Source organism: Coccinella septempunctata, chromosome 9 (genome assembly GCF_907165205.1).
Source record: "Coccinella septempunctata chromosome 9, icCocSept1.1, whole genome shotgun sequence".
NCBI lineage: Eukaryota > Metazoa > Arthropoda > Insecta > Coleoptera > Coccinellidae > Coccinella > Coccinella septempunctata.
The window spans coordinates 4,461,585-4,470,111 of NC_058197.1; the positions used below are offsets into that span (position 1 = coordinate 4,461,585).

The 8,527-nt window shown below is 46.9% G+C and overlaps 1 long non-coding RNA gene across 1 annotated transcript; it reads right to left on the reverse strand.

Moving 5' to 3' along the window:
• Window positions 1-4,321: 4,321 nt before the first annotated feature.
• Window positions 4,322-8,527, reverse strand: LOC123320484. Its single transcript, XR_006538769.1, has 3 exons — window positions 8,239-8,527; window positions 8,028-8,186; window positions 4,322-4,377 (listed from the first exon to the last, which is right to left on the reverse strand). It is a non-coding gene; the product is annotated as an uncharacterized LOC123320484 (long non-coding RNA).

Here is an 8,527-nt window from a genome sequence, read left to right on the forward strand (position 1 = left end):
CAGTTTTTCTATGGATACCGGAGAACAGGTTCACCAAACAATCGATCACAGGGAATCAGTCCCGCCGACACAAGCCAACCAGACGCGACTTTCTCCGCCGGGGGGGGGCCGTCCAGAGCCGCCCAGGTCCAGAGAGTCAATGGCCCAGCGACAGGAATCTCACCGTCCGACTTCTGGAGACAGGTCCGAGGGTCGATCCAGACCTGCAACACCGCCACCCCGCCGTCCAGCCGAAAATAGCCCCGCTGACCGGACCGAGCCACCATCAGGGAGGAGAGTGTCCTTCCAGACGCAGTGTTTCCGATGTGGTGGATATGGCCACATGCGTCGAGAGTGTCGCAGGCCACCGAAGATCTTCTGTTCTCGATGCCAGAGGGAAAACATTCTCTCACGAGACTGTCCGTGTTCGGGAAACTGAAGGGGAGATTGGAGGCGGAGTCGACCACATCTCCCGGAATCTTGACTCCACTGGCACCGACCACCTGTAATGATAACCGTCCGTTAGTAGAGGTCAGAATAGCCGGCAAACACTTCCGAGCACTGATAGATACCGGAGCGACCAGGAGTTTCTGCAGTCAGGCTGTATCCGATCAGTGTGAAAATAAAGGAATCACAGGACAAACAATGCACAACAGTTTCGCAGTAATAGCGAACGGACAAACCACCGTCACACCGAAACTGTACACCACCACCGTGCAAATTTCCGATTACACACTGCCTGACTTGAAATTCTTACTGGTACCAAACTTACCGGTTGACATTATTCTGGGGATGGATGTTCTGTCGACTTTCAAGTTTTCCGTAAATCTCAGTACCGCCGAGTGCTTTCTGGAAGGCCGTCTGATCTCGAAACCGATGACTCCTGTCGAAACCACCGCAGAAGTTCACACCGCCGAAGAACACCTGTTGGAGCTGACGGAGTCTCAGAAACAGGAGCTGGAGGCATTTCTGAAAGAAGAATTGAAGAAGTTTGAAGACCTATATGGTACAACCGACCTGATTGAACATAAGATCAAACTGAAACCGGGCACCGAACCGATCAAACAACGATACCGACCCCTAAACCCGAAAATGCAGGAGATCTTCAATCAGGAAGTAGACCGTATGCTGGCTGAGGGAGTGATTGAACCCTCCAAGTCACCGTGGAGTTCACCGGTAGTGTTGGTCAGGAAGAAAGACGGAAAATACCGTTTTTGCATCGACTTCCGTGCCGTCAACCAAGTGTCTGTAAAAGATGCATACCCGTTGCCGTACATTTCTGGGATTCTGGACAAACTGCGTAAGGCCAAATACATCTCCACCCTGGATCTGAAACAAGGATACTGGCAGATACCGTTAGCAAAGGAAAGCCGTCCGATTACTGCCTTCACACTTCCAGGAAGGGGATTGTTCCAGTTCACCGTCATGCCGTTTGGTCTTCACGCTAGTCCAGCCACATTCCAGAGATTCTTAGACACCGTTATTGGCCCAGAAATGGAACCGGAGGCGTTCGCTTACCTGGACGGCATAGTTGTCCTGGGGGAAACTTTCGAGGAGCACCTGGAGAACTTAAGAGAAGTATTCCGGCGGTTGAGAGAAGCCAATCTTCGTCTCAATCCCGAAAAGTGTGACTTTGTGCGAAAATCTCTAAAATACCTAGGACATGTCGTTACCTCCGAAGGAATCCGTACCGACCCGGATAAAGTTTCCTCTATCGTAGCATTCCCAGCGCCGAAAACCATCCGTGAATTGCGCCGTTTTCTGGGAGTTGCTAGCTGGTACCGCCGTTTTATAGAGAACTTTTCCGATGTCGTTGCACCGTTAACTCACCTGTTAAAGAAGAAACCACGTTGGAAGTGGGGTGAGGAACAACAAAAAGCGTTCGACCTCCTAAAACAAAAACTGACCGAATCACCGATACTGGCCTGTCCGGATTTCAATCAACCGTTCGTCCTGCAAACAGACGCCAGTGACGTAGGCCTTGGAGGAGCCCTGACCCAAGTCCTGGATGGAGAGGAAAGGGTGATCGCCTATGTCAGCCGTACCTTGAACACCGCCGAAAGAAATTACTCCGTGTCCGAAAAGGAATGTCTCGCCATCGTTTTCTCGATAGAGAAACTGCGACCATACCTGGAAGGATTTCATTTCACCGTAATTTCCGACCACATGAGTCTGAAATGGCTGAATTCCATCAAGTCACCGTCCGGAAGAATTGCTCGATGGGCCGTTTTCCTTCAGCAATTCGACTTTGAAGTCCAATACCGGAAAGGTGCCCTGAACAAAGTCGCCGACAGTCTGTCCCGAAACCCGTTACCGTCGGTAGATTCCGTATGCCTGGCCGACGTCGAAGTTCGCTGCAGTTGGTACAACAAAAAGCTCCAAGAGGTACAAAGAGACCCAGAGGATTTCCCTGACTTCGCCGTTGAGGATGGGAAACTGTATCGTCACTTCTGGGACTCTTCCGACTTTACTGAAGTTGGATCCGGACAACCATGGAAGCTCACCCACCGAACAACGACTGGAGGTCCTGAAAGAAAATCACGATTCTGAATTAGCTGGTCACCTGGGAATCTCCAAAACCATCTCTCGGCTAGCCCGGAATTATTACTGGCCAGGGATGTTCAGAGATGTCGCAAAATACGTAAGAAACTGCCCATCCTGTCAAAGGTACAAAGTACCACAACAGAAGACGCCTGGAAAAATGCAACCACATAGAATGACTGATGCACCGTTCCAAGAGGTCTGTACAGATGTGGTTGGGCCACTTCCCCGTTCCAAGAAAGGAAATTCTTACGTAGTGGTGATGCAAGACCGTTTCACGAAGTGGGTTGAATGCCGTCCGTTGCGGAAAGCCACCGCTAAAACCGTTTATTCAGCCCTATATGACCAGGTTATACTCCGATATGGCTGTCCGAAACTGGTGATATCTGACAACGGGGTACAATATGACAGTAGACTGTTCAAAAACAGTCTCCGAGAGCTAAACATTGCTCACCGTTTCACCCCTCCGTATACACCACAGTGCAACGCCGTAGAACGAGCCAATCGTACGTTGAAAACTATGATAGGTCAGTTTTGTGAAGCCGATCACCGTACATGGGATGAGAAATTAGGCGAACTAACTTTCGCCCTGAACACCGCAAAACAAGAATCTACAGGATTCACACCGGCATTCCTGAACTATGGAACGGAACTAACAGTCCCAAAGGCAATCTACTCGTCAAACACCCAAGACGATGACACCGAGGAGACAAACAGAAGCCCGGAAGAGACTAGAGTAAATCTTACTCACCGTACAGAACAAATCCGTCATCTTCAGGAGGCCTATGAGTTTGTCAATACCAGGTTGTACCGTGCATTTGAGCAGCAAGCTCACCATTACAACCTCCGTCGAAGAGAAGTTCGTTTTTATGTCGGTGATAGAGTTCTGCGCCGTGCTAATCCGCTGTCGTCTGCCGTTGATAGCTTTGCAGCCAAGTTGGCTCCGAAGTTCTCTGGTCCGTATACCGTTGTGAAAGTAATTTCACCCGTTGTTTATGACCTGAAAGATGACAGTGGTAAGAAAATCACCAATATTCATGTAAAGGATTTAAAACCGTTCCATCCGCCTGATCATTAGTGAGTACACTGTATAGCAACCGAAATAAAAATAAACCGTACCGTTATATTGTACTGATCACTGATAATAAATGGGATACATCCGTTCTGTCCGTCTCTATTTCACTCCTCTATTACCGTTAAAAATAATACTCATCACTGTAAATGGGTTAGTAATAGGGTACTACCGCTGCTTTCACCGAATAAGTGCCCAGGTGAGTGAAATAGAGCCTTATACTTGTATCTCCTTATTAACTGACAGAATGTACATACCTATATTTCCGCGATTCCACCATAACTGATAGATCTAACCTGGTCTGCCAGTGTTGGAAGATTCTGTTCCGTACAGCTTTTGTTTGTTCTGTGCAGCTTTACTGCCACCAAACAGGACCGTCTGATTGTCATCCAGTGGGTAAGTGGTATCCCACACACCTACAACAGAAATTTCTGTTAATTCACTGGAAAAACAAGAACCGTAACAGTTGATTAAATTTTTCTGTATTAATTGTGGGTCCGATAATAACAAGTGAGATACACCCGTCCTGTCTGTCTCTATTTCACCCCTGTGGCACTGTTGAATACAATAACCGAATAGAAAATAGCAATAGAAGGCTGACACCGCTTACACCGATATTACAAACTGGCCTGAACGGTAAGTGAAATAGAACAGTATATTTGTATCTCCTTATTAAAATTACCGACCGTACTTACCGTTTCTTCCGAAATTTCACCGTACACCCTGTCATCCCTCTGCTCCAGGATATCAGTATACTAAATGCTTTTCTCTCATTTTTATGCAACCTACAACTCATCATCATCATTGCTGTATCCCGTTACCGGGAATAATTCTACAAAAAGAAGAAGAAAAAAAAAATTCGAACAGACTTGTAATTTCTTAGTGCTAGTTGCGACTGTGTGCCCTCCTGTGACTAAAGAGACCCAACCGTGACCTGCAGATCCTTCCACACTAAGGGCATGGATAGTCACCAACCAGATCTGGCCGCCGCTGTATCCCTCTCGATTCTCCATTATAACTGTGTACCAAAGACCTCCACTGTGACCTGTCTAACGCTAGTTGTTCCCAGTTATGATTGGCATTAACTGATGTTAGGGATTGATGTAGTGTATCCTTAAACCGCTTATACTGGCCTCCTGGTTTCCGGGCTCCCTCAGTGAGTTCGCCGTATAGAGCTATTTTGGGGAGTCTTGTGTCTTGCATCCTCAGAATGTGGCCGCTCCATCTGAGTCGGGCCCTCGTTACTTGAGTCTCAATTGTTGTACAACTCGCGCGCTGCAAGACTTCTGCATTCGAAACTTTGTGGAACCATCTGATGTGCATTATCTGTCTTAGATGACGTTGCTGCGTCTGTTCAAGTTGTTTAATATGTCGCCTGTAGGGAGTCCAGCTTTCGCTTCCGTAAAGAAGCGTTGGGAGGACCACTGCTCTGTAAACAGCTGTTTTGGTCTTCAGATTGAGGTCGTGATTTTGAAACACTCTGTCCTTCAGCTTCCAGAATGCCCGCGATGCCGAATTGATACGGTTGTGTATTTCCGTGTCAAGGTTAGCCCTAGTATTTATGAAGCTTCCCAAGTATTTGAACTGCTCGACCTGTTCTAGAGTTTCATTGTCCAGGCTGATATATGTTTGAAGGCTTTCTGGCGGACTCACCAGGATTTTGGTCTTGTCAATATTGATTCTAAGGCCTAAAGCTTGTCCATCATTATCTGTAGATCCTCTGAGCTGCTAGCGATGAGTGAACAGTCGTCTGCATATTGAAGTTCCGTGATAAACTTGGTACGGGTTTTTGCTCTGAGGCGCTTCAGGTTAAACAGGCCTCCATCAAATCTGAATCTTATCCCAACACCTCTTACGGGCATGCTCATGTCAGCAATTATCGATACAGCTATGGCGAAAATATTGAACAGTAAAGGCGCTAATACGCAGCCTTGTTTTATTCCAGAGTTGGTTGAGAAATGGTCGGTTGTAGAGCCATTATGCTGTATTCTAGCGGTGTTGTTGGTATGAAGGCTTTTACACACTGCTAGGAATTTTTCGGGTACTCCTAGACGTGCCATGATTTTCCATAGCGCTCTCCGATTCACCGAGTCAAATGCCTTGCTTAAATCGATGAAGGCTGTATAAATCCTTGATTGCTGTTCACGGGCCTTTTCTTGTAGCTGTCGCAGTGTAAAAATTAGGTCCACCGTACCTCGATTTGGTCGAAAGCCGCACTGGGATTCAGGTAAAAGCTTCTCTAAGAGTGGAACCAGACGATTAGCCATAATCTTCGAGAGAATTTTCCCGGCCACATTAAGCAACGATATGCCCCTGTAATTGTTGCAATTCGACGTATCGCCTTTGTTCTTATAGAGGTTGATAACTAAAGCGTCTCTGAAGTCTTGTGGCACATCTCCCTGTTCCCAGATTTTGCGGAATAGTATTAGGAGACTATTGACAATGTCCTCATCCAAGGCTTTGAATATCTCCGCCGGAATGCCGTCTAGACCAGGTGACTTATCATTTTTCATATTTTTAATCGCACTTATGATTTCCGACATTGAGATTTCGTCATCAAGCGATGTCATCGGACTATACGCGGGGAGCAGGTCTAAAATGGTTAAATCCGAGTCGTTATTTTGATTCAAGACCTGTGAGTAGTGCTCCTTCCATCTTTCGAGAATTTTTCTATCATCAGTTAGAATAGCTCCATGAGCATCTCTTATAGGAAAGCTAGCTTTTCTGCTTGGACCGTAAACAGTTTTAATAGCTTCGAAAAAACGCCTGTAGTCATGGTTATCGGCGTAAGCTTGTATTTCCCTAGCTTTTTCTTTCCACCAGCTGTCCTTGATTTTTCTTATTTCTTGACGGACCTCTCGTTTTATGTTTATGAAACTTATTTGGGCTGCAACATCGCCAGGCTTGTTAATTGCGGTTTTCATCGCTTTGTGTTTTGCGTCCAAAAGGGGTGCGATATGAGTTTCACTGTCGGCAAACCAGTCTGGGGATTTTCGGGAGCGCTCTGTGCCCAGTATTTCTTTCGCTGTATTTGTAAGGGATGACTTGAAACGGAGCCAATGAGTCTGAATGTCGTCGTTATAATCCGGTGGTGTTAGGCTATCTTTGACGGCAGCTGTGAATCTGTCCTTTGTAGAAGGGTTTTGTAGTTTGGATATTTGAAGGCGCTCTCTTAGATACTTCGGCTTGCGTTGGTATTTTGGGCGCATTGAGATTTTCATTCTCGAGATTACCAGCCTATGATCAGTCCAGCACTCCAGATCTGCTCTGGGTTTAGTGACCAACACCTCTTTCAGATCTTTCCTTCTCACGATCACATAGTCGAGGGTATGCCAATGCCCTGAGCGCGGGTGGCGCCAGGTCCCCCTTGAATTGGGTCTCGTAATAAAATAGGTGTTCGTTATGCACAGATTGTGTTCTGCACAGAGAGCCAGCAGACGTTCTCCATTCGAATTAATGCTGTCTGTGCCGTGTTTCCCTATTATTCCCGGCCATAGTTCTGAGTCTTGACCTCTGCCCACTCTAGCGTTGAAGTCTCCAAGGAGAATAATTCGTTCCCGTTTTGGGATTTTTCTTAATGTAGCAACGAGTGTTTCGTAAAAAGTGTCCTTCAAGTTGTCAGAGGAGTTCAAAGTGGGTGCGTATACTGCAATGATGTTCACAAACGTGTTATTCGCTGCAGGAAAACGTAGGGTCATTAAACGTTCTGAGATACCAACTGGATTTTCGGTAAGTTTGGCGGCCAAGTCGTTTCTAATGGCAAAGCCTACGCCATGTTGTCTGATTTCGCCTTCCGGCAAGCCTTTCCAGAAAAAAGTATACGCTTGTTCTACCAAACTACCTTCGTCCGAAAAGCGTGTTTCGCTTAAAGCAACTATTGCAATGGATGTTCGTTGCAGTTCCTTATCGATTAGGGCAGTACGCCTCTCTGGTCGGTCGGCCTTGGGGTTGTCTAGCAAGGTTCTGACGTTCCATGCTGCAAAAGCTATGTGCTTTTCATTGGTGTTTGTTCGATGATTCACTCGCTCAGGCACCCTCCCCCGGAGATCCGAATGGGAGGGTATTTTACCTCCGGATACGAATTTTGTCCTGTTCGACTGATCCATCTTTTTGTAGGAGCTGCGTTAGAAGGTGTTCAAAAGCTGCACTGGTAACGCTGTCAGTGCAACTTTGATTGCGGCTACGACTAGATTATCTTGTGGCACAGGTATCCTGAGACGACAAGGTCTGAGACGTAACTTGAACAACGCAGAGAGCCATTTCCTGCTCATGCCAATGTTTAGGCTACGTAATTGTGGGAAACAGAGTTATACCGCTCATGTTCGGTCGCCAGAGCCTCGTTCGTAAGAACAGGGTGCACCGCGAGTTGGTGAGGTTGGCATTTGAGAGGAGAGGCTATAAAACGCATCCTTCCCCCTTACACCCCAGCTTACACCTACAACTACTGCTGACTCCAACGCCATCGGAGAATTTCACCACCGTCACAAGGGGAGCCAGCGACGCGGTCTGGTGTTCCAAGCTACCCTGGTTGGATGATATTGGTAACTGTTAACCCCCATGACATGTGCCCGGAGCCGGCTTTGCGAAGTTCACCCTAAAATGGTTCAGAAATAACACAACGAATGACAAATCGAAATGGTACTCACTTTGAAGATTCCGTCCTGCACTGTTTCCACTATTTTCCGGCATTTCCTTCACCGATGGAGTGGGAAATCGAAATTTGGAACCACCCGGCGAAATTTGACAATTGGAATTTGGAGGTTAGCTGATAGAACACAGAACTTCGACAGATTCATCGAAGAGCGCCGTCATCGCGGACCATAGAGTGGGAGCAATCGGGATAGCATTTGCCGAGTATACGCCACCTGGAGTAGATTAACTGAACTTATTTATTGTAAATCCGATCTCAATCGTCTTGCCGTGAATAGTCAAACC